Consider the following 25,895-nt stretch of genomic DNA (forward strand, 5'->3'; position numbering starts at 1 on the left):
GATGGAGGAGCAGAGGGAGGTGAGAGGAGGGGAGGTTGAGAAGTTTTCCCATTTGGAAAATGATTTTAAAGCTAAAAAATGGAAAACTAAAATCCCTGCACTGGGAAACCCCTTGGAGGATATCAGAAAATGAGGCTGAGTGGTTTCTTTGGATCCTGTGGAATTTAACACAGATTTGTCATCTAGCTGTCAAACCCACTAGAAATGTCTCACTCTCTATTAATAGTTTCATAGATTTTAGACATTTTTCAGCTCAAAAGACCATTCTGTTCGTCTCTTCTTGCATAAAGTGGTTTATTCCTGTATTAAGCCCATCCAGCCTGGCCAAACAGAAGGTTATCTTTCCAAAGGATCTCCACTGAGATTTAAACACTTCCAGACAGAGAGAATCCATCATGTACTTGGTGAATTCTTGCAGAGGCTAATTGCTCTCACAATTAACTGTGTCTTTCTGAGCACACCAAGCCTTCCAGCCGCTGCCTGTGATCCTGCAAGCAGGGATTCAGTCAGGTTAAAGAGATCTTAATCAAGAGGTTCCCCATCTAGGGACTTGTTCACTTTGGCAGCTTTTAGTCTGTGGTCTGCTGACCCGTGGGACTCTTCTCAAAGGGTAACAACAAGGAACCTGGGAACAGCTGGCACGTCAGGAAGCTTCAATCAATTGTACACGGGTCACCACCAGCAAAATAGCAAAGGTCCTCTGAAGAGAAAGAGCAGAAACTGTTGATTTGTGGGTCTTTGGAGAATTAGAATCGGGATGCAGTTGTTGCAGTGTCTGCACAACATGTGTGGCAAGGTGTGGGAGCAGTGGAGAGCTGCTGGTGGAGGGGGCACGGTGCTGGAGTGTTCCTCCTTGCTGTTTTCCAGAGACTCAGATGCAGAGCGTTGTGCCAAAGCTCATAACTAAGGAGGGGGCACGGTGCTGGAGTGTTCCTCCTTGCTGTTTTCCAGAGACTCAGATGCAGAGCGTTGTGCCAAAGCTCATAACTAAGAGCCAATAAACCCTTCCCCTTGCTGCCATGGCTTCTCTGTGGGGCTTGTTACAGCTGCATCCCAAGAAGCTGATTTAGAAGCGTTATTGGGACTGGGACGTTTTTATGAGGTGCTGCTTTCATGCTCCACTGCTTGGAAAGCCCAAGCTGCCTTAATTAAAGACCTGGAGGGATACAGCTACAGCTCCTGGGCTAACCAGGGATACTCTGCAGCACCCGTGACCTGGCTCCCAAAGGGAGATGAATGCTGGTCCAGGACCCACTGTGTGCCCAGCCCTGCCCTGAGGGGCCCAAGGACTTGCAGAGGGGAAGAAGAACACATTTGTAGTGCAGGAATATTTTTCAGGCCTCATCTTCTCAAAGCCCCTGGAGCATTGTGCTGGTTCTCCCTGGGGATAATCTGTCATGAGACAAATCTCCCTCCTGCACTGGCCTGTACTGCACAGCAATTGTCCTTGGAGACTAAGTAGTTTGGAAGTATAACTCCAACAGAAGTGAGACCCAGCAGTAAATGAATGCAGCTATGGGCTGGAGTGGAACTGCTCAGCCTTTTGATTTGATGTAGCAGCTATATTTTCTCCAAATTAAAACATATTCCACTGTCTGCTGTACCTCTATCTGTTCTGCCAGTGGAACGCTCTGATTCATAAAAATCTGGGCATGGTCTGTGCTTAACACATAATAACTAAATCTGTTAATTTAGTTAAATTTCTTGAGACAAGCAGTCTGGGCAGACATGTTCAATGAACAGCTGATGACAGAAATTTGTATTTTTCAAAAAGAGCAGCAAACTTAATCTGTCCTTTCTGATGGAGAACTTCACAAATTGCACAATCTCCAAATGCTCTTTAATTATTAACCCTAATTACTGGAGCTAGTTACATACAAATTTGCATTTGCAACTGGGAGAGCAGGAAATCCAGATATTTAAATAAGTATATAGATCTGTCAATTTTATTAGCCCTTCTCCCTGCCAAAAAGAATCTGTGTGATCTGAAAGGCAGGAACTCTAAGAGGCCTCACATATGTGATGTACCCTGGTTTCTAACTACCAAGCAGGCATGAGCTGCAGAGCTTGAACTCAGTAATGAAGCATCTTCTTTTAGTTTATTAAGAGCAGGTTAGAGGTGATGTGATAATGGTCTGGAAGTTCCTACGTCCAGGAGCAGCTTCTGAGAGGCTCTTTAATCTCTCAGACAAGAGCATTGCGAGACTGAGGAGTCAGCCAGGAAAAAGGTTACAGGTATGGCATGCAATATGAGTTTAATTATCCAGAGGAACAGTTCCCCAAGGGTGATGTGTGCTGCTTTCAACCAGGATTATTTTGGAAAAGTGACGCAGAACCAGCGTTGGGATCCTGCAGGATCCTGCCCCGGGAAGCAGCTCCCTCTGCTTGCCCCCAGAGAGCCATCAGGGCAGAGCAGCACCATTTATCTGGGAGCTCATCTCAATTCCCAGGCTTCCAGGTGGGATTGGCACGTTGCATATTTGCCCCAGGGTTTTGGACAATGGCTTTATTTTCAGCTCGGCCGGCTTGATGTGTGGTTCACAACAGTTCCTGGGAATTTATGATAGCCTGGGAAGAGCTGGTGAGTCAGGAGGCAGCCAGTCATTAATTCCCAGTAATGCCTCAGACTGAGTTCATTACCGTTATCAGAAGATGAAATGATGTGAAAAGTAGATTTATTTATTTTTCTGAGGCTGATGCAGTTTGCTCTTGGAAGACACTGTGCTCTGGGGAGAAGCAGTGCCAGTGCATTGGCAAGCGAGGAGCCCGAATCCTCTTGCAGCAGTTTGTTCAACGCAGAAATGTTTGCTGTGTGTTTGAAACAAGAGGTTGTATCAAGGTCACTCCACCGAGATTCAGCTTTGCAATCTCTGTGAAAGGAGAGCTCTTGCTCTCTCTGTCCTCGGAGATCTTTTTTTTACTCCCCTCCACACGAAAAGGGCAGGTCTCACAAGCTCTTGCAGGAAGAATAAAAGGTTTTCAGAATGGGCGCTCTTTACAAAGTGTCCTGCTAAAAAAGACTGCTCTCAATCAGAAACTGTATCTGTCCCAGAAACTACCTCTGTCTTTCTCACACCCTCCCTCTGGGTCCAGCCCTCTGCTTCTCTGCCAGCAGGGCAGTTTGGTGGTTGCAGGTCTGTGTCTGTTCTTCCTACACCAGACCCTCAGGGGGGGCTGAGGAGGAAATGGAGAACTACCCATTTGAAAAGCATTTAACAGCTAACATTAAACTTAATCTGGCAGTTGCCAGGAACCTCCAGGAGCTGTCCTCACTGAGTGCTTCCCTTCTCTTTTTTAAGTCACATGGATGGGGAGACCAGCATCATGTCCCAGTGTCCTCCCAACCCATGCAGGACTGGCAACACCATTTAATTCCTCTGCTGTATGTGCTGTCCCACTGGGCTCAGGAGGTCAATCTTGGGTTGAATTTCATTCCATTCCAGAAACCTAATGCAGGCAGAGTGTGTCATGGCCACCCTCCTGTTCCCAGTTAGTGCTCTGTTGATGCCACAAACAGGGAAGCAGCCCAGGATGGACTGAGCCCTGGAGGGCAGTGGTGTCTTTCTCACAGGGATGGGGAACCTGGATTAATTCAAACCCTGCCAGCACTGAAGGAGACACAAAAGCACCCATCCAGGCTGGAGGCTGAGCAAATAGAGACACTGATTGCTGGAAAGTTTTATGAGGATAATAAACAACATCATAATAAATGGCCATGAATATTTCATGGCGGGTGTAGTGCTGATATGATGTACCATAGAGGAGTGCTGGGGTTTTTCAACATTCGGATGCAAATGGGGAATGTGTTCTATATTTTGCAGGTTTCTCCCCAGACGCGCTATGTTTTCCAAAAATCAGATTGACTGGGAGCGTTTGATATGAGAAACAACTTGAGGGCTGTGTTTAGAGCCAAAGAAAAGCACAGGCAGTATCAGAGGATTGTCGGAGCTGAAGAGGAAAAAATCCCACGCAGATCAAGCAGCCCATTTCCCTAAATGCTGGGGGAAGGTAGGTGGGAGTTACCAAAGGGAAATCATGCACTGTGCTATCCTTGGAGCTGGGATAACAGCAGCCCCTCAGCCCTAAGGACAGCACAGTCACTGGTACTCAGGAGAGGAGATCAAAGTTAGGGGCCAAGTCCTCCTTCCTCACTTACTGCTTGGGGGCAGATGTTTGAGCTTGCCTGGGGCAGCCAGCAAAGGAATACGCTTTCTGGAGGGGACCAGAGTTTTTGAGTTTCACCCAAGCTTGCTTAGTAGGTTTTCTTTGGCAGAGCCCTTTGTTCAAAGGCATCATCTGGCAAGACACCTGATGCCTTCATTCAAACAGGTTCTTCTGCAGGGACTCTTGGGCCCTCTCCTCCTTGCTGGTGCCAAGGGTGCTGGGCAAGACCTGCTGTGTGCCAGGAGCTGCACATGCAGGAGTTGGTCCTGCACATTTTCATACAGCCAGAGGAAACTGGGTTTCTTGGGCTTTGTTTGCTGCTCTCTACTGGCACATGCTTCTGCATGAGCATGGCTCAGGGCACAAGTTGGCTGATACACAGTCCCTTCTTAGGTGAGCATCTGTATGCTCACACACAGGAACACACACAGGTGAGCTCAGGCAAGTGCTTACAGCTGCCAAGTATCAGTCTGTGCCTGGGTGTACCAGTCTGTGCCTGGGTATACCAGTGGGAGGGCTGAGAGCCTCCCATTTTCTTCCTGCAGCTCTCTCTAGCCTTTGCTCATACCCACTGAGAAACACTGGCCTGCTGCTCTTCACAAACACCTTTTGCCTACTCGTCCTGTCTCCCTCTCTTTTAATTAATCCTGCCAGGTCCCCAGACAGCTCTCTAAATGCAATACACATTGCATATTCACAGGCTGGGATGTTGGAGGGACAGTTTCTAACAAGCCACCTGCCTGCTGTCCTGTTTGGCACAGGTGGCAAAGCCAGGGTTTGAAAGGGGAGGCAGGACAAGAGCAGAGCAGCCTTTGCAGGCACCTGGCTGGGCAGAGGAAGAAGGTCTGGAGCCCAAGGACACAGACTGCAGGTGTAGGCTCTGCTTCATCAGTCATGGGGTAAGCTTGGCTGTTTTTAACCCATTGCTACTTCTCTCTCTGCTTCTCTTTTCCCATTTCTAAGGCAGGGCGAGGAGCACACTCATTCCCTGAGCATTGTGAGGAGAACCTGCAGATATGAACCTTGAGACAGTAGGATACAACAAATTACTAGCTACTGCCAGTTCCAAAGCTGCTTTGTCAGCCAGCACAGGCTGAGAAGCATCCCTCCTGCCTCCTCTGCCTGTGGGGAGCCCCTCATTCTTCTGGGGATTCAGTGCAGACACCCCACCAGGGACTATTTCTCCTCTGCTTTGCAAGCTGTCGGTGAACCCACAGCATTTTCTTTGGATTTCTCACTTAGTTCCTCCTCGTGGTGCTGCTGAACTGGTGGCACCAGTGATGCTTACCCTGGATCCTTGTTCCCAAAATGGTTGCTCCAAGTTTTTGCTGTACTGTATTGCTGGGCTTGGATGACCCAGGACCTTGTTACTTACAGCCGTTCCAGGGGCTTGCTCCAGCTTCCCAAGCCCTGCAACCAAGATCACTCCCAACCACCCCGGTCAGGACCCAGCAGCCACACACAGATGTGGAAGCTGATCATGAGAGAACTTCTGCAGAGCCCTGTTTTCACCAGCACACGGGTGAGTAAACAGGTCCCAGCCCCCCTATGCAGAGCAAACCTTTGCTGACGTGTTTGGCCAGCTGGCATCTCAGTTGAGCTGGGCCCATCAAATGGAAAGTGCCTTTTCAGAAATGAAAAAAAAAAAAAAAAGGAAAAAATAGGAAAAAAAAATAGAAAAAAATGCACTTGCTTTTAAAGTCTGCACCCGAGTGATGCTGTGAGCTAGTTTTCCCCAAAATGGGTGTTGTCAGTTGATGAAAACTTTTCCATTAAGATGTTAAGCTCACTTACTGGATCAGAAGTATTTCTTCTTGGAGAGTGCTGATAAGATTGTGCCCTGATCAGCCAAAATGGGGCTGATTTGAATGTGCTTTACTACAAAGCAGTCATTACATTTCTCTTTAGGATTCCAACGAACATTTCCTCCATATTTCAGCTGCGCTGAACTGGCTTTGCAAGGACCCCTCCAGGCATTTGCTTAGGAACTGGTGAAATTACCCTGCCTAATGGCCTCCAGAAGCTGAGTTACCCAGGCGTAAACTGTGCCGCGGAGATCCCAGGAGCTGGGGGAAGCAAACGGCACGTTGGTTTCTGTGCCGGTCTCAAGGTAGCAGCTGAAGCATAAACCGGGGGTGGAAAAGGGCTTGATACGCTCACACGCTCTCTGTTGTTTTGTTTCGGGCTCTTTTTGTCCCTTAATTTGTCGCTGCTTACCCTGGAGAAAGTGTGGATGGGAGAAACAGCATTTGCCCGTTTGTTCCATCTGCTCTGCTGACCCCTCGGGTCAGGAGGGCTGGGGCTGCCACCAGCAAGTCCCATCCTGAGTGACCAAGGGCAGTGGCTGGGGACCAGCAGCGTGTGCAAGTGTGGAAAACCCTGCTGCCAGCTCTTTGAGTGCAGCGCCCTGCAGCAGAAGAGCCTCAGGCTTCTTGCTTGCTACAGACAGGAGCGAACAGGCATTGCAGGCAGGAAGGATGAACCCCAGTTAAGTGCTCTGTGCGGTGTCTCCTTGTGTGAAAACTGGTGGGATTGAATCCACAAATGCCTGTCAGCAGGACAGACAGTTTTTGGCTGTGGCTCTCCTCCTCCAAGCCCCTGCAGCAGGGTGAGCTTTCTTTGGGGTGAGTACATGCTCAAGTTTCCTATGCCGAGGTTGAGTTCAGCTGCCATGAAGTGTAATGATGATGACAGCTCCAGAATAGCTGGCGGAGCTCCACATAGTATTATCTACAAAATTTGAATCGAATCAGACAAAGGATTTCTCAATTAAATTCCCCCAAGTACTGAGTGATAGTTAGGAGGCTCATGGGAGTACTCACATGTTCTGGTTTGCCACTTGGAAACACAATGGGGAAGAGAAACAGGTAACCAACAGTCAGCAACTGGCTGCAAAGCAGCTACAGAGAAATCACCACTGTAAATGTCGAGGTCCAGCACTGATGCCACTCCCTCCACCTTCATGGGGCTTCTCTCATTGCCTCCTGAGCACCCAGCCTAGGGGCTCTTGGCTCTGCAGGGGCTTTTTGGACCCATTGAGAGCTCCAGGACATTAAATGTGAATTAAGGATATTACGAATATCCACAGCTTCACGTCTGAGGGCTTCTTGATGTAAGGTGTCTGCACTGGAAGGTCTGGGGTCCCCTCCTGTTTGACCTGGTGCTCCTGCTGGGGCACAGCAGGGATCCTCTGGGGAACCTGCAGTGATTTAATCCCTCCCACGATGATGTAACGTGGGCTCAGAGGGTGACACCTCTCCCACACAGGTTGGGGACAAGGTGCAGAAGAGGCAGGTTATGGGTGGAGGAAGAGGGACGGTTTTCAGGGAGTGCTTTGCCCCTCCCTGGGGGGAATGTGGGTGCCACAATTCCTCTTGGCTGGTGGCTCTGCAGCCCCTCCCCTGCAGGGTGTTGGGCAATGTCAGTGCTCTTGGGGAGGAGGTGTGTAGTCTCACTGCTGAGGGCTTTTTTATTTTTCAATCTGTCAGGTACCTGAGTAGATTTGGCAAGTGCTATCACACTTGGGAGAGGAGGAAGCGTGATAAAGTGTCATTAGAACAAGGTCTGGCTGATTGGGAACTCCATCACCCAACATATGTATCTTGCCGCTGCATTGGTTTACTCAAATAACCCTGAGTTATTGCAGACCTCTGAGATTTACTCTCCTTATGTTCACTGTGACTATCTGTGAAAGCAGGCATTTTTTTACTTGTCCTGTTGTTAAGCTCTAATGAAGTGCTTCTCTTCTAAAAAGCATTTTAAGATAAAATAACAAGCAGAAAAACAACCACCAGTTTGGAGCCTTATGAAGCTGTTTACACTTCTGGGCCCTTCTTCCTTCTCTCTCATCCCATTTCTTCTGCTTCCCTTGCAGGTTCTGGCCCTGAGCTGGTAAATCACATTCGAGCCTGTGCCTCACTCTGCACATAATCAGTGGTGTGATCCTGTGGAATAAATGTGTGTATGATGGGAATGCCTTTAGCAAAGCACACTCCTGTTCCCCCCCACCCCACCATGTAACCTCCCAGCCTCACAAGCACTCAGCTCATAGGTTTATTATTTATCCTGGTGAACTGTATTGAAGCCTGAGCACCTGGCTTCCTGCATGGCCCTGAATTACTGCACCAAATCCCTGCGTAAGGACCTGAGTTTCAGCACTGACTGATATGAATAGGTCTGCCTGCAGCTAAAAATAGAAAGCACGGGGCAGGCTTCCAGGCAGAGCTGTAGTAACTTCTAATATAAGGTGGCTCAGCAGCAGTTCCTATGGCAAAGCCTCCTCCCATGCAGTGGGGAAGGCTGTAGGATGTGCTCAAGCCAGTATTGGACAACAGAGTTTCCCTGTGGGAACCAACCTGTGAGGTGCAAAGGCAGTTTTAAAGTTTTCTTCTTCCTAGTGTGGGGCTGTCTCCTGCTCTGTAGGAACCACTCCTTGGCTCCGTGCCTCAGTTTCCCCTCTGAAAGGAGTTCTGGTTGCTGTGGGGGATGCATTTGATCTGCACAGTTTTCTTGCCCTCTCTGCAACAGGAGAGGCTGCAGCACTGGGGAGGACCTGCAGTCCCCAGCCTGCTCCCCTGTGAGCCTGTTCTGCTCTCCCTCTTCCCCCTGAGCTCTTAGACAGAATGTTTGCTCCTTCTCTCACTGCCCAGCAGAAAGAGGCACTTTCCCAGCACCCCTGATATGCTGCCCAGGTAGTGCTCTCTGGCCTTGCTGGCAGAGAGGTGTTTCCTCCCTCGCAGGACCAGATGTGTCTGTTGGAACTCTGTAAACCTCCCTCATCACGGGGAAGTTATTTCTCCCTTCATTAGGGTTTATCTGCTGTGAAAACCTGCTCCCCCTCCCGGACTCCCCCAGAGTCCTGATGCCATCAGTCATGACAATGGCTCATCCCAGCCGTGCTCATCGCAGCGAGAGGCTCATTGTCCCCGTGCTGGGCCATATGGCCTCCTGCCTTAATGCTGCCCCACACACAGGCTTCTGCTCGAGGAGCAGCTGTGGAAAGGCTTAGTGGATCTCCCCAGGGTCAGCCAAGTGTAACATCCATGAGGAAAAGCACTAGACCACTGTGTGGCAAGAGGAGGCAGCAGGAGTGCGGGGCTGGCTCTCTGGAGCATCCTCCGGCGCTGTCACCGTCCTCCTCCTCACCCAGGAGCAACAGTGCAGAAATGCAGCTGCCCCCGGGGTGGAGGGCAGCAGCAGGACAGCATCACAGGGCTCAGGGAGAGCTTAGGGAGGTCTTGGCTCCTGCTGGGCTCAGCTGTGTGTCTGGGACAAAATTAACGTGCTGTGATCTTTTCATCCTCGGCAGAACTCTGCTCCTGCATCCACCCGAGTGACCTCGGGCTGTGGGGATTGGCTCCCTGGGAGCTGAAGGCAGCTGTCAGGTGGAAGATTTCTTGGGCTTGTTGCACTGACCACAGGGCTGGGACCTTCACCTGCGAGGGTTCTTAGCTCCTGTATCGGCATGAGGATGAGTGTGAGTGCTGTGGATGGAGGAAGGAGCAGACTCTGCTCCCTGGGGTGTGTGACTTTGGAGAGGAAGGAAGGCAAATGTGTGCCCCTGGTTGGTTTATTCCGACTTCCTCAGCTGGGAATTGGGCTGCTGGTGCAATGTGCACACTGGTGTCTCCCCAGGCACCCCTTTGGCATCCTGTTGGGCCCCCCTTGGCTTGGTGGTGCTGCAGGAGGCTGCCCTGGTCTCTCTGAGAGTCATCCTGCCACCTCCCTGGGAAAGAGGCAGGAAAATAGGGTGAGGTTAACCTTTATTACAAGGCAGAGCTCAGCAGGAACAAACAGTGCAGCTTTTGGGCAAATAGGTTGCACAGGACTGTCTGTCATCACTTTCTTGTTCTGCTCTCTCCCTCCTCAATTGAACTTTGTCTGCTTGTAGCAAGGAGCTTGTCTCTAGGGCTTTTCAGGTGGTGAAGTTGCTGGGTCAGGGGTGGTTGTAGCTCTTGCATCAGCCTGTGTTGTGGAAGTGAGCAGCCCCTGAGTGCTGTGGGTGCTGGGGGGCATGTGGGAGGAGGAAAGGGCTACCAGAGGGTGCAGAGACTAGAGATTAGAGGTGTGCTGTGGGTAAAGACAGCTCTTTACTTGGGATGGGGGCCCTCCATACCTTTGCACTCCTCTTCCCCTGGTATCTGTTTTCTCCTCAGCGACCTTATGGGGAGACCCAGGATTGTTGCTTTCCCAGTGCAAACAGAGGCCTGGCTGGGTAAGTACAAAATCGTCCTGTAGGAAGGAGGATGGTGTGCTCGTGGTCCATCAGTTGATGCTGTCTCTGTCACAAGGCAGGATGGAGATGTGCTTGTGGCTGCCCATGAGCCCTGGACACTCCCAGCTCCATCCCCAGAGCCCCTCCCGGGGGGAATGTCTGACAGGTAAGAGCAGAGCCCAGCCCTGGCAGGATGGACCTGCCCAAATCACTGCCTGGAAGGTTTGGCAGTGTCCATAGGGTGTGTCTGGATGCTGCTGGAGATCGGGAATGCTGTAGAATGAACCGTCCTTGGTTTGCTGTGATAATGGCTGCAGGACTGTGGTATGTTGGATGCACTCCTTGAGTTAACTGAACTTTGGGCCAAGCAGGTGCTCAGCAACTCACCCTGATCAACATTAATCCTGCTGTGCGTGGCTACCAGTGAGAACTGAGCACCAACCCCAGAAAAGCACAGTTTGGCTGGAGTCTGGGCTGACAAGAGGCTGAGAGATCCCTTACCTGGCACCAGACATCCATGGGTTGCTAGCTGACATTTTTTGCATACATGTAACATTTAAGATATGTCTAATAACCTTTGCATCCCCTACTAACTTTAAGTGAGTAAATGGTAGGGTACTGACAGCCAATTCATCTGTACATATTAAATATTAAATATTTTACATACCTAAATCTGCTGACTAGAACTCAGTAAACTAAATACCAACTGAGATCCACCTGAGTGATCTTTCTGACTTTTCTCCTGCGACAAAATAGGTACAGTCAGTAGGATGGCAGATTCAATTACTTACTAGTTATGGAGGCATGGAATTAGACCTTCTCCAAGACTTCCTGAGGATTGAATGTTCAAAAATTTGTGTAATCGGAGTAAGATAGAGGAACACTTAAGCTTTGAGAGAGGGAAACTGAAATATGGCAAAGAAAAGGGAATAATATGCAAGATGTTGTAAATGTGTTTGGAAGCAGCGTGTCATTGTAAGGAATACAAAGAAAAGGAAATGAGATTGTTACAAGATGAGGTTGAACAAAGAAAGCAACAAGAAATGCTGTTATTTCTGTGAACAGATCAATTGCAGAAACAACTGTTGGGGGGGTGGAAGAAAAAGTGAAAAAGAGTAGAGAACAAGCTAGAACTTATGATAACTTGGGTCCCCAATCCCCCCCACTCCACAAAGATCCATTAACTGCATCCCCAGAAGATTGGGATGGAGATATATGGGGGGACCCTGACCAAGAATTTGGGGATGAGAGCAGTGAAGAGGGTGAGTTAGATGAACTGTAGTTTAAGGTGGCCCTTACTACTAAAACTGAAGTGTCCATTGGGCCCCAAGGGGGTAACCAAAGAAAGCTAAACTTTGTGTTAATGTTGTTTTAATGCTCTAGTCACTCACTAGAAGGGGTAACCAGTTTGGAGTCTCCCTGCTAAGACTTATTTCACTTTCCAGGAACCAAACTGGGGATACCAAAACACAAAAAACAAACAGCATCAAAACACCTCCCCTGGAGACGAGGTCAAAAAACCTCTGGATGAATACTTATTTTTCTTGCAGAAATATTCATCTCCAACATGAACCAGATCTAGTTTATACATCAACAAGCCTGATGCATGGGGTGGAGACCTGCAGGTCTTTTATTTGTACAAATCAATATGGTAATGGTTGTAATCACGTTTAAGCCTGAGTGCATTACAATCACTAACAAAGCAAGCTATAATAGTACAAATTTGGGAATCCACCCATTAACACGAATTTGGCAGAGGGAAATGCAGTCATAATATGTGAAAGACAATCCCCAAACAATACAGGGGAAATTTACTTACTTAGTTTTCAATATAGTTCCTTTGAAAAGGGGTCTAGATCTAACTGGGCTGATAGCTGTTCAATGAGTGTTACATTAGAAGAACATACGGATAGAGAAATAGGAGGCACTTGGAGATATAATTTATCTATTTATCCTGGAGATAAATAATTGAATTGAAACTAGGATGGTTTATATTTTACAGCAAAAACTACCATAACCTCCACAATGCATCTCAGACCCCCAGTAAGGCTGTTGAAACGTTATCCCCCCCAGATTTCTGAAGCTGGGCCCTATGCTATTAAATATACAGGCCAGCAACAAACACTACTTAATCCATGACTGCAGGTTAATATCTCTGCATTCAAACCTACCTGCTTACCCTTCCCAAACACATCTCTACAGGGCTGTTCACAAGGTTGCCTGGGTGAACCCTCACATCCCCGAAACGAGTGAGGAGAGATGTGACTGGCATCCTGGGAACAGGATTAGGAGTATTAAACAGCATGGATGCTGAAGTTTTGGCAAATAAATTCTGCTTGGCAACAAGGGATTTGTATAAACAAGAACACCCGTTAACAATCTTCTTTGTTGGCATTAGGAACCAGTTAGTGGCTCTTAGATGATATATTATCTAAATGGCAAAGAATCAGTGAAAAGGGCCCCCACCTAATTGCAGAAGCGCTTGGCATCGCCCAGAATAATGTTTCCATAGCTTTTAGCTGTATCCAAGCTCAGTTATGGGTGCAACCCACTACAGCAATAGTTACAAGGGAAGGTGGTGAGGGCACCTTACCTGCTGAGATTCAAAAGGGAATTTGGGAAACTGTGACTTAATTAAAAAAATATTTCCAATCTTGGTGGTATCCAGTAAACCTCACTTATGACCCCACCGGCAGCAAAGCCACAGCTTTTGTTTTAGCCATATGCAATGCTTAACAGCTGGACTTGATGATCTCAGAGATCTTTCCCAACCTAAATGATTCTGTTTACTCAGGCACTGAGCTGGGATCGAATCACCGTGGAACTGTACTCCATCCTTTAGAACACCGAGTATGGGCCCAGCAAAATGGGAACAAATGGCAAACTGTCACTGCTGACACATGTGCTGCGTGGAAACAACAAGGATTTATTTGTGAATGTAATACTGTTGAGACCCAAGACATTTGTCTTGACACCGAACAAAATGTTTGTCATTTTGAAATACATCCCAGTGAGACCTCTGAGACTGTACTTGTGTGTGTTGGGACTGGATGTGTTTGCATGAGAGTCCTTTGTGATTCTCTATTTATAGACATCACCACTGTATATATACACAACCCCTCAAACATAAGTATTTGTTATTTCACTAAAATTATGAGATGCAACTTTAACTACTGAGCTCCTTTCATAACCCACTGTGTCCCAGACAGAGTGAAAAAAGATGAAAAATATCACTGTGAGAAAATCTGCTTGGATAGTCACCAACAGCATCTGGAGCTTTGAATTTGATGTTACACCTAATTGTAGCCTTGTTAATCATTGTAGTTTTGTGTTCATTGTTCTACCTTTGTTTATATGTCACATTACAGTGCTTATATCAGTGTATAATAGCTATGAGTGAACATGTGGGTACTAAAGGATCAGCAGATCTGACATTATCTTATTTACCAGCCTATTACCTACTCAATAAATTAACTTCTAGCTCAGATCTGCCTGAGTGATCTCTGACTCTTTTCCAGCAACACTGTGGTTGACAAGCAATGAGTTGAAGGTGCACTGTGAGATTTTAAATCATCTTTTCTCCTGTTCTGCTCCATTTTTTTTTCCTTGCTGAGATCCTGTATCCTCTGTTGGTTCATCTCACATTCCAGCTTGCCCATGAGTGGGATGGGGTGGATTTGTGTTCCGGGTCAGTGTTAGTTCCCCAGCCCCATCCATCTGTGAGGGGACACTAAGAGGTTTCCAGCACTAAACCAGTGCAGGATCTGGCATTACACTCATTCTGCCTGGTGTCTTCAAGGGCTGGAATGGGTGGAATAGGAGGAATGGGCTGTGAGAGGGAAAGATACTTCCAGATGTGATGGAGGTGGTTGCTGTGGTTACTCTGGCTTGCAGCTGGGTTAGGATTTTGTGCTGGTGATGCAGAGGACAAAAAACAGCCCAAATCCACCTGGGTGTCCCATCCCCACCCGGAGGTGGCCCAGGCAGACTGGGCATGCTGCAGGAGGTGCTGCATCTATGTGTCTATATCCAAACTTCCAGGAACTCTTTACAGAAGAACAAACCTGATCCCAGTAAAATTAACAGATTTTGAGTCCCCCAGTCCTTTCTGGTGTCTTTGCAGACTTCTGCCTGTATGGTCAGTTCAAAGAAGAGCTGCTATACTGGGGCTTAAAGGTGGCATCTAAGAGATGGTCATGAAGTGCCTGGGGAGGAAACCAGGCTTTAAACAGCTGCAAAGATGACCAAGGGCTGGGAGCCGAGCCCTGCTCCCTGTGTGTGTAGATCAGCACTGAATTAGACAGGGCATTGGCTTGTTTGCCTCTCTGAGCTGACGATACCAGATGGCTCCTTGGCCCACTGCATCATCTGGAGGAAAACAGCTGAACAAATGGAGATGTGCAGGTGATCGGCAGTTCAGGGACTTGTTTTCTGTCTTGTGGTTTTTGGCAGTTTTTTTTATTTTGTTTTTCGCTGCTGAGCTCTGAGGAGATTTGGATGTTTGACTCTCCCCAGGCTGCTGGCCTTGGCGAGGAGGCTTTAGCTTCTCAGCACTCAATAAGGGAACTGTGAGAGTGCGAGTGTTTCAGGCTGCCTGGATGCAGAGCTGATTTATTGCTCAATAGAGGCCATTGAGGAGCTGGAAATTGGATGTGATTTGTACTCAGGGCCAGTGCTGGCTTGCTGGGATGGATTCTGTTCAAGGCATCACCAGTGAGTGCAGCCTTCTCCCCCCTTCCCTTCCAGAGTGAGGGGTTTTACACAGCGATCTCCTCCTCCGCCTCCCCTCTCCTCCCCCTCCCCATGCCCGTCCAGCAGTGGGATCCCCACTGCAGATCCCCACATTTTCTTTCCCCTGCCCACACAGGATTAGCCAGCCCAGATATAATCTCTTCATCCCTTCTGAACTGCTGAGAAATCCTGTGCCAGCTGTTTTTCAGAAAAAAAAAAAAAAAAAAAAAGGCAGCTCTTTGCTAATTCACAAAAGTTGGAGGGGGGTGAGGGGAATGTGGGGTGTGGAGAAACTAGGGAGAATAATTGGGCACTTCCCGACATCCTCGATGGCAGCTCTTAAGCAATTACGGGGACTCAGCAACACCCTTATCACAGCACGTTCTGGGAGATTAACCGGCTGCTCAGCTGGCAATTAGAGCCGGGTAAATGAGAAGCTGCCACTTAGCTTTGACTTTGTAGCGGCTGTTTTCCCTTCTCCAAGTCAGGCTCCAGGCACTGAAAGGAGGGGTGCGAGTATCTGTGGGGAGGATTAATCGTGAGCTGCCTTTCCCGTGCTGGGAGAGAGGCTCGTGGACAGGGTGGCTGGAAGGGGATAAAAGCTGTGCTCTGTGTTCTTTTTCAGTGCCTCCCTGCTTTTTCTGTCAACCTGGAAAGCAAGGGCTGGCGGCTCCTGGTCCCGTGTTTCGTTCTGCTCTAACTTTCCCTCCATCTTTGGAAAACTTTGCTTGCTGATGGCATCTGTGAAAGCACCAGTGCTGTGTGCTTGTGTGCCGGCTTCATTTGCACAGAAAAAACGCTCAGCTGAGACACAGGTTTGACTTTCTGTCTGGGCCACGGACCTCCTGTGAGATTCTGCTCAGGTCAGTAGGGTGCACTTTGTGGTTTCTTTGCTCCTGAGGAGGCTTATGATATTCCTGCATCTCGTGCTGTGGTGCATCAGGGGACCTGAATGATGAAAAAATGATAAAAAGTCCTTTAGCCTCAGTTGCTTTGATGACTGCTGGTGTATTGCTTTCAGTGTAGACATGCTGGTAGAGGGTGGCAAGCCCTCATCTCTGGCCTCCACAGAGCTCTGTGGGGTTTAGCACTGCACTAAAGCAGTACAGAGACTCTCGCCCTGCTCCTTTGGTGGGGTTGAGAGTCTCAAATAATGTCCATGTAGGGAAAATGCTGGAGTAAAGAGGCAAAGACAAGTTCCTGCTGGTCTGCTTCAGCCCTGGTTGCATCCCACAAGGATGCAGAGGCGTGGCACGGCCCGGGTTGATGAGCCTGTGCTGCCAGCACAGTGCCTTGCAGATGGAACAGCTGCCCTGGTCCCACGAAATGGGTCCCCTGCTCATGGAGAAAACAACGTGTCCAGCTGCTTTTCCTTGGCTCCAAACCACCCCATGTAAAGGGCTCTGGCAGCTGCCAGCCATGGCTGGGTGCTGGCCCCCTGAACGCCCAGGACTCACAGTGGGTGCTACGAGGTGCCTCTATCCCGTGGGCTCAGCGGGAACTGCACACTTGGGAATTAGTTCTGGTTTTTTTTTTTTTCCTTGCTGATTTATCTTTTGAGTTTTCTAGGCCAGCTGTCCTCCTTTATTATCCTCACACTACCTATTTATCTCATCTGCCCCCTCTTCCTCCCGCTCCCCTCCCCCTGGTTGCCTGTCCATTGCTGAGCTCTTGCCCGCCAGCAAAAACAATCCACAGTGGTGGAGCGTGACAGATCCTGCTGGAGACACATCAGGCCCGACAGCCGGGGCCGAGTCAGCAAAGCTGGTCCCTCTTGCTGTCCCCCAGCATCCATCCCACGTGTGGGAGGGAACGTCCAAGGTGCCCCGTGACCGTGAGCACCTCGATCCCTTCTGCCCGAGCTGCTCCTGCTCTGCCAGGACAAACCCTGCCTGGAAGCTGCAGGGAGGAGGGCAGCTGCCATCTCCTCTACCTGTGTGGTGGGCTCAGCCCAGCTCCTTCCCTACCCCTCCTCTCAAGACGTGGCCTTGGTGGTGACGGTACAACCTGTTTGCACAAAACTTTAATAATAGAAAACTGCAGAATAATAATATTCTGCAGTTTTATCTTCTGTTCTGGGCATCATGTTTTCAGAGACACCAGCTGGAGGGGTGAGATTGAGGAGATGAAATTGTTTGTCTGACCCAGAGCGGCTGTGGATCCAAGGCAGAGTCCAGCAGCTGATCATCTGGCTAACCAACCAACCAACCAACCAAAAAAAGAAAAAAAAAAATCAATCCCCTGTAGCTGCAGATGCTATAAACACAACCTTTGCAGCACTCTGCTTTAACTTACCCCTGGCTTCTACTTTTGCTGATCTCCAGCCACTGTGCCCAGCCATGAACTGAACAGCAGGGACCCCTGAGTCAGAGAAGGACAGTGGAAGTGGGTGTAGGGAACCCTGCACCAAAATATCCTGTGTTTAGTTCTGCTCTTATCCCACACACCAGCTCTATCCCACAGCAGAGCTCTCATCTGAAGTCAGAGATGCTGAACAGAAATAGTCTGGTGCTTCAGAGATGTGCTTTCAGAGCCTGGAGAGGAGACTAACCCTTCGTTGCCCACAGCTGTAGGACACAGATGTGGCTCAGCCTGGCCCTTTCCAGACACATGTTGTGCCTGTGTTAGAGCTTTTGGGAAGCTTCAGGCTGGCACGTGTATTGTCTGCCAAGAGAAAACTCAGCACATGGAGGATCTGATCCCAGGGAAGGGCCAGAGGGCTGACTCAGGTAAACCTTGTGCTTTACCAGCTGATTTACAAGCTCCAGCCCTCTGGGGCGAACCTCCAGATGTTCAGAACATCATCAACCCCTCTGGCAAGAGCAGCAGGAACGACATTGAGACTGAACTGAACTTTCCCAGTCACACTGACTCCTTCTTCGTCGTTCTGGCGCTGTCAAACTTTGTCAGGAACCTCCTGACAAGCTTTTGGGGGTAAAAGCAAGAAAAAGCAAGTAGTTAAATTTCTTGTAACTTCTGGAAGCAACAGGAAGGTGGCAGAGCCCTTGATGTCTTGTTCAGCTCAGCAGACAGAGCTGTTCCAAATGGCTCTGACTCAGCACAGCTGGAGCTCTGTATGAGCCACATCTGTGGTATTCAGTGGCCCCTTGATGGAGAGCATAAAGGGCTGTGTGCAGTGTCCCACCTGCCTGGAGTCTTAGAGGAGTAGATGAGGCTTAATCAGCATGAATCCCATTGGAAAAAAAAATAATCAACAAAGCTGTTTGGCAAAGACCTTGCCTGGTGGTGTGAAAATGCAGGTGCCTGCCTTGGATGGGCAGGGAGGGTGGGGGAACTCTTGAAGCATTTGGAGATATGAATTGTCCATCAGTAAAAGGACAGACAAAGCCAAAAAGATCTGAAGGGGAAGTTGACCTCATTCTGCTGTACTTAAATTTGCAGGGCTGCTGGAATTAGAGATTTGCTAACTGTGCTCCTACCTCCCAAACTAGAATTGAATTTGGGGTCTGGAGGTTCCCCTGGGAAAGAGAGCTGGAGAGGGATTTTTGACAAAGAATGACCTTGAGGTGGAGTATAGATGTAGATTAGATATTAGGAAGGAATTCTTTACTGTCAGGGTGGGGAGGCCCTGGCACAGGTTGCCCAGAGAAGCTGTGGCTGCTCCATCCCTGGAAGTGTTCAAGGCCAGGCTGGATGGGCCTTGGAGCAACCTGGATTAATGAAAGGTGTCCCTGCCCATGGCAGGGGGGTTGGAGGTAGAGGAGCTTTATGGTCCCTTCCAACCCAAACAATTCAGTGGTTCTGTAAATCCTTAAGTTAAATGGTTCATTGTAACTGCAGTGAACCATTCCACTGGGCAAACTATCCAGTGCTCCTGTGGAATCTGCTTTTGTCTGGGATGCTACACAGGAAAGGCAAAAGCTCAGGGGGAAAAAAGCCAATGAAAAGTGTCTCATGCAATACAGAAGGCAGGAGCTGGATCTTTGTGTTGATGGAGGAAGGTGCCTCCATCTGTGTTCTCAGGGCCTAGTTCCATCTCCAGAAAGGCTGAGTGCACCAAGGCAGACATCATTTTGCAGGCCCCTTGCACATGATGGGCTGGGGCAACTACTGTTTTTAGGACAGCCAAACTTTTGCAGAGAGAGATGGCAGACTTTATTTTAGCAAGGCACTGCAGAGGCTGTGGGTGACTGCACTGCTTGGTGCTATTGTGCTGGGCTCAGGGTTGGAAGGGGCTGGTAACCTTTTAGAAGGATTAGAGAGAACATGGAAAGGAAAACCCTGAGTTTGGATTAAAGATGTTTTAGAGTCTCTTGTATCAGCAAGCTCTTTTCTCTGGGAGAGATTAGGAGTGCAGCTTCTCTCGACTGTTCTGTTAATCTGGTCTCCATGGAAACAGGATGATGTTAGTGGTGACACACTCCCCTAAATGGCTTCTCAGCAGCCGTGTTAAGGGGAGAGACTGGCTTTAGTTTGTCACCCAAATGTGGTTAGCTCGTCCCCAGTCAGTCCCTGACAGCTGCTGCCGGGGGATTTTTGGCTGCTCGTTCCGTGCTGGTGGAACCTGCCCCAGTGCCCCTGTGCTGCAGGAATTTTTGCTGAAGAGTTCACAGACTCCAGCCTTCACACCTCGCTCGACCAGCCCAGAAAAAGCCCCGTACTTTCACACAATCCTGGTTTTAACTGGTGCTCCCAAACAGGACAGGCTATGGCTGTTCTGCAAACGCCTCCCACCCTCCTGCACCCCCCAGGGTGACCGAGGTACTTCCTGATCATGAGACCAATATTCAGGAGGTCTCTGGGGTCTGTTGCAGTGACCACTCTTGGACTGATAGTGCCTGTGGGCAAGGCACTGAGCAAGAAGTCAGGAAACTTGCCTTGTCTTAAAGCAAATCCAGCCTTGCAACACCCAGCCAACAGTAAACACCGGGGCAGACCCCACACAGCTTTGCTCTGTGCCTGTCTGTACTGGGGACAGAAGAAATGCCTGTCCCAGGGATTTGCCTTGAAATGTCAACTGGAGGTGCTAATGTGGCCATCCAGGCTGAGGGTGAAGCAGTGGGTGGCTTGTAAACGTTCCCTGCATCTTTCTAAATCCCTTTTCATCCTGAGTCACACACAGAAGAGCGTGGGTGAGCGCGAGTAGGCAGAGGGAGAGGGGTGGTAGGGCTGCATGAATTTGGATATGCACATCAGCTATCAAACACAGTGCAAAATTGCTGTGAAAGCAATGAAAAAAAGATAAATTTCATGTCACAGTCTTCAGATGATGAGCTACTGCTGTTACTGCTTTCTGTGTTAGAAGAGTTAAAGTGGGACTTGGTTGTTGAGATTAGCAAGGAGTCTTCTGCACCTCTTATCTCCTCTTCCTAACTCTTCTCTCTTTTTCTCCCCACTGCTCCACAGTTGCATTTCCCAGTGGATCTCAGCCAGTTGTGTGGGACTGCTGCTGCCTCTAGTCCTTTCAGATTAGTCATAGGTTGGCTAAAAAAAGTTGAGCTCAACCCCAAGTCAGACCTCAGAGATTTTCATCCCAGAAGCTCCAGAGAGATCCAAGCTTCCCTTGCAGAGCAGCTCACTGACTTCCTGGGTCCATCTGGAATTGCACTGGAACAAGTGCTGGAGTGTTCCCAGTAAATCTCACTGCTTTTTCAGCCTCTGTGAAAGTTTTCACAGAAAGCATGTCTAGTCCAAACAGCCACTTCAGATTTAATGTGTGAGCAAAGACTTCAATAAATAACCAGCCACAGCAGCGCAGTGTCACTGACACCAAGTAGCCTGTGAAAGAGGGGCCCAGCCCTGGTCTGGCTGTGAGTGAGAGACAGGGCTCTGCACACCTGCCCAGGTGGACCTTTCCCAGCTAGAGAGAGCCCTGTGAAAGGGTCCTGCAGCCTTATGTATCATTTAAAGAGTCATTCTGTTCTGGAAAGCAGGCAGCAGTTCCTGTGTGGACTATACCAGTGGTTGTAAATTGTGCCAGTTTATAAATAAGATGCTTTGCCTTGCCTGCCAGGTCCCAGTGACATCTACAAGGCAAACTGTGATCTCCTTGGCCTGTGAATCATCGCTGATAATGGAGATCCTGCAGGCTGACCCCTGCTTTTGTCAGCTGTACAGCACCAGTTTGTGGATGCACCCAGAGAGAGCTCGCTGGCACTGTGGCAAGAGAAATGATCTCTTCCTTCTGCAGCACAGCCCGGGTGGAATCACCTGGGAGGGATGCTCTTATGGACAGAACAAGGCGGTACAGTTCACCTTTGCTGTCCCTGAAAGGTACTCCTACCTTTTCCAGCCTTTTCCTTCCTCTTCCTTCAGGTTCATGCCTTCTCCTAGCACAACAGCCAGGCGAAGTCTGAGCTTCCTCCCTCGGAACTGGTCGCTGTCTGACCCCTGTGCGATGGTCTTGACCAATAAGGGGAAAATTTTGGCTGATTTTTCGGTCTCAACATCTACTTCTGCTTCTCCCTCTGGAGTATCAGCATTGTGGCCTCCATCTCCTGCTCGATTCAGAACCCAGGTGAGCCTTGGCTTAATCTGAGCATCAGTGTCCTCTCTACTGTGGTAATAAGAGCATCGCCCTTTATCAAAGAGAAGATGGTATCAAAAACTGTGGGGTGCAGTAGTGGACATGGGTAATGAACGTTGGAGGGTGAGAGCATTTGTTGGGAAGAGCACTCAGGTGATCCTGGAGCCGGTGAAGTGTCTTGGGTCCTCTGCCTGCCTCAGTTACATCCGTCTGGAGCAGCTGAGGGTGTGTTATTTCCTCGCTCTGCATCTCCCTTCCAGCCAGGATAACAACACCTTGTGGGGGTGAGAGTGGATGTTCATTGGCATTTGTCATCGGCTCGACTGAAAGCACCCTGGGGAGCCCTATAAATAAGTGAGGGGATGTGATTCAGCAGCCACTGGAGGAGAAGCAGCTGCCACTATGTCCATTTCATGATCACTTCAAAAGCCTGAACTCTTTACTTGGTTTGTGTTCTTGCATTAAATTTGCAAGAGGCCCCTCCACAAGTGGAGCAGGGGAAGGCAGCCTGCTGTGCCTCTGGGAAGGATGGTGTGGAAGGAACCACTGTGGAAACGATGCAGCCCCTGAGACTGATTGCAGGATCCACCACTGCACCCTCGTTCCTTATTGATGTGCACCTGCAACACCTTGTGTTTCTTTCTTCTGTTTGCTGTGGTGGGTTTTCCTGACGTCTGTTATTGCTGGGCAGAGAGAGGCAGTAAAAGAAAATGTTTAGGTCAGGCTTGTGGAGAAGCAGCCAGGTGTCTGGATGTGTTATCAAGGTAGCAGATGCTTTTGCATCCACAAACTCAGTGATGAGACTAATGTGAGACTGAGTGATCCGAGCAAAAAGCACAACTGTGTACACCTCGAGGCTCTGAGCAGCAAAACTGCAGCTTGGATTTAGGTTTAGATTGCCAAGTTCAGCTTTGCTCATTTAATTCACCCGGTGCTTTGGGACATTATTGACAGTCGTGCTTTTGTAAGGCTGTGTGGGCTTGCATCTGCTGAGACCTGCTGAAGTGAAGGTCCTTTTCTGTGTGCACATTGAGGGAAAAAGTGTCTGTGTGTGTAGGAACTTCTGTCTGTTCTCTGTAACATTTGTGTGGTCTGTCCTCTGCTAAAATAACCTTAGTGAAGGCCTTGGCTTTGTCTCTGTTTGGGAGGAGGGATGTCTGTCTGTCCCTTGTGAAGGGTGTAAATGCCCCCACAGTTGGATGGGGTAAAGGGTGCTGAGCAGTTCACCATCTCCCCATTGATGAAGGTGGGAAGATGTTTTGTGGGAAGGGGAATCAGCCCTTCTGCTTTCGAGTCAACAAATCACAAAAAAAAACAGGTAAAAAGAGGAGGAGAAAAAGACAGAATGATGTATTTTTGTGCACTCTCCCTTTCCTTCTTCATTCCTTTGAGCCATTTTTAACCCAAGCTAATTCAGCTGGAAATATTAATAACCCTATAAGGACGCCACCTCCTTGTAATGAAGTGTAAAGGTCACTTCTGCTCAAATCACACAACTCTTTCATTTTGTTCTCTGCTAGGAACAGCTCCTCTCTTTAATTATTCAGTTTGCTTTTATATTGCAGTTGCTGGTCTCTTGTCTCTGATCTCTGACACTTCCCCCATTACACAAGACCCCAGGAGGCTGGGCAGTGTGGCCTGATGGGTCACAGAGGGGACCTGGATGTTGTGAGCAGCAGTCAGGATTTGCCTAGGGGATGAAGGAGAGGCTGGATGTGGAGAAGAAGAGTTGATTCTTGGGTTTCAGAGTTATTTCTTTGATGATGTGAGTCTGCTGGTGTTTCTGCAGGGTGTGGGCATTGGAAAATATGTTAATTTTTTTGTTAAATCCCTATGCATGAGGTGCCACTTGATGTGATGGAAAGAAGTGGGGCTGGAGGGGACCTTTCCTCTGGGATCAGCTGATGGGCGCTGTGGCATGGGAAGTGAACTCTGTCGAGAGACCCTCAGATGAAGCAAAACCTCTCACATCAGATCAAGGTCCTCAGTCCTCAGGTGTCTCTTGGCCCATGGTGTCCACAGCCAGGGAGAACAGAGGGAGAAATCCCAGCTGCATGCTGTGAATGTGAGCACTCCTGGGACAGGCTGTGGGACTCACCAGCACAAAAAAGGGGGATGAATTTAGGGAAAGCCATTCTCTAGGGATCAGTCTGGAGTCACATGCAAGTTCTCCCTGGAGAGATGCCCAAGAGAGGGCTGGGGAACAGGGCTAGCAGGAGCACCCATTGCCCCCAGAGAGGCTTTGGTTTAGCAGGTCCCTTCCCACTCCGTGCTGGCACCCAGAGTGTCTTCCCGGGAAAACTGCAGCATCCAAACCACCTGCTCCCTGCTACTGTCCCATGTGAGAGCAGCCCCCATTGCCCTCCACCCCGGGCCCTTGTTCATGTGTCTGGAGGGTGGGGGGCCCTGGCTGGGGTGGTCATTTCTCCCTACTGGGACCACCAGCCTTTGCTTTCCCAAGGGTGCAGTGGGGACTCCCAGAGCATGGGCAGGGAGTCAAGGGACTGCACAGGAGTCTGTGAGGTCCTGTCGGATCTCCAGGGAAGGGAAGGGGATATTTTCTGTTGGAGCAAACACAGAGAAGGCTGTGAAGATGATGAGAGGGCTGGAGCACCTGTCCTGAGGCTGAGAGAGTTGGGATTGTTCAGCCTGGAGAAGAAAATGCTGCAGGGAGATCTTAGAGCCCCTTCCAGTGCCTAAAGAGCTGGAGAGGGGCTTTGGACAAGGACATTTACAAATGGGACAAGGGGTAATGGCTTTGAACTGACAGAAAGCAGGTTTAGATCAGACCTTAGGAAGAAATTCTCCCCTGGAATGGGGGAGGCCCTGGCACAGGTTGCCCAGAGAAGCTGTGGCTGCTCCATCCCTGGAAGTGTTCAAGGCCAGGCTGGATGGGACTTTGAGCAACCTGGGATAGTGGAAGGTGTCCCTGCCCATAGCAGTGGGGTTGGACTAGATGATCTGTAAGGTCCCTTCCAACCCAAATCATTCTGTGATTCTATGATTTCAGTGGCTGAGATGATTATTGCACTAATTATTACTGTAGCATCCTAAACAATTAATAACCATAATTAATTGTATGGACCCAAGAGAGCAGAAACAACTTTTGTGGTGGCTGTAACCCCTCCCTCCCTCCCTCGAGCACTGCTCACTCCAGAACCTCTCTGCAGTGTTTTATCTCCCTGAATGTTTAAATGACTTGAGCAATTTGGGGTTTCCTCTGTTTCCCCATGGGACTCCTCATTCTCTGTTCTAATTATAACACCACAGCAGCTGTTAATGCCCACAAACAAACACGGGTCCTCTGTAGCTGGAATGAGTTAAGGTTTATATAATCATGTGAAGATTTGAGAGCTGGAAAGCCTTTCACTGTGCACTGCATTAATCATTTAAAAGAAGCCTGACTGATGATTTTTGCATGTGTGTGTGGTTGTTTTCTTTTTCCCCCACTCCCTGTGGAGTCCAGCTGTTGCTGGCTATACTTGGTGCACTCAGCACCAGCCAAGCCATTGCCAAAGCCAAAATGATTTCCCAAAAGTCATATTCATATTCATCTGGTGGTGCACTCAGGCACATCATGGGCTGTGCTGGTGGCAAAGAAACATAACCAGGACCTCTGATGAGGATGTGTGGAAGTTTTACTTGTTAAAGGTAAGACATTTTTTGTGGCAAAAAAAAAAAAGTGTCTCCTGCAGCTCCTGGGAGGTGTTGTTGGGGTATAAGAAGTCTTACACTGAAAGGACAGAACTGACAGGGTAATTTCCAAATTATAGGTGAGGCAGCTGGGGCACAGGGACACAAAGCAACGCTGGCACAGACATGGGGAAGTCTAATCACAAGCATAGCACTGACCAGCTCTTTGGCCAAGAATGGAGATGTCCTCTTCTAAGCTATGCTAGTGCCAGAGTTTTGCCCTCTCATTGCCCCTTTTGGATGTGCTGGGGGAGCAGTGGCATCATAGTTAAGTCAAGCTCCCAACTTGAGTTTTGAATCTATTTTTTCTGGGCTTCAACAGCAGCCATCCTTCATACAACCAGCAGCAGAAGAAAGCTGTTGTCCGTAGCATGAGTTGTGTACCAGCATCATCCCTCACTCCTTTCCCTTCTCTGGCTGCTCCAGCAGACCATTAACAGCACTGCAATATGCAGGAGCACAGACCAGACTGGGGCACAGTTTGCTCTGTGTGCAGCTACAAATGTAGCTCTGTTCCAGCTGACAGGCTTATACGACCTCATATCTATAAAACCTGATCTTAAACGTGCACCAGTCATTAGTTTTAAAACCCCGCATGGACATAAA

General features: G+C 48.9%; 3 long non-coding RNA genes across 3 annotated transcripts in view; all 3 read left to right on the forward strand.

Moving 5' to 3' along the window:
• The window catches only part of LOC120322531, a 33,461-nt gene extending 24,653 nt beyond the window's left edge, over positions 1–8,808 (forward strand). Inside the window, exons 4-8 of the long non-coding RNA XR_005562297.1 lie at positions 3,822–4,008; positions 4,926–5,063; positions 5,542–5,686; positions 6,104–6,274; positions 8,039–8,808. This is a non-coding gene — a long non-coding RNA (uncharacterized LOC120322531). The remainder of the gene's footprint in view (positions 1–3,821; positions 4,009–4,925; positions 5,064–5,541; positions 5,687–6,103; positions 6,275–8,038) is intronic.
• Positions 8,809–8,813: 5 nt separating this feature from the next.
• On the forward strand, positions 8,814–13,865 carry LOC120322535. The gene is made up of 2 exons (XR_005562301.1): positions 8,814–10,899; positions 13,173–13,865. It is a non-coding gene; the product is annotated as an uncharacterized LOC120322535 (long non-coding RNA).
• A 1,639-nt stretch (positions 13,866–15,504) lies between these two features.
• On the forward strand, positions 15,505–24,175 carry LOC120322533. Its single transcript, XR_005562299.1, has 3 exons — positions 15,505–15,534; positions 15,735–15,972; positions 21,084–24,175. It is a non-coding gene; the product is annotated as an uncharacterized LOC120322533 (long non-coding RNA).
• Positions 24,176–25,895: the final 1,720 nt, after the last annotated feature.

The sequence above is a fragment of the Pipra filicauda genome, unplaced genomic scaffold (genome assembly GCF_003945595.2).
Source record: "Pipra filicauda isolate LSUMZ 115617 unplaced genomic scaffold, ASM394559v2 scaffold9_size5747161_pilon, whole genome shotgun sequence".
NCBI lineage: Eukaryota > Metazoa > Chordata > Aves > Passeriformes > Pipridae > Pipra > Pipra filicauda.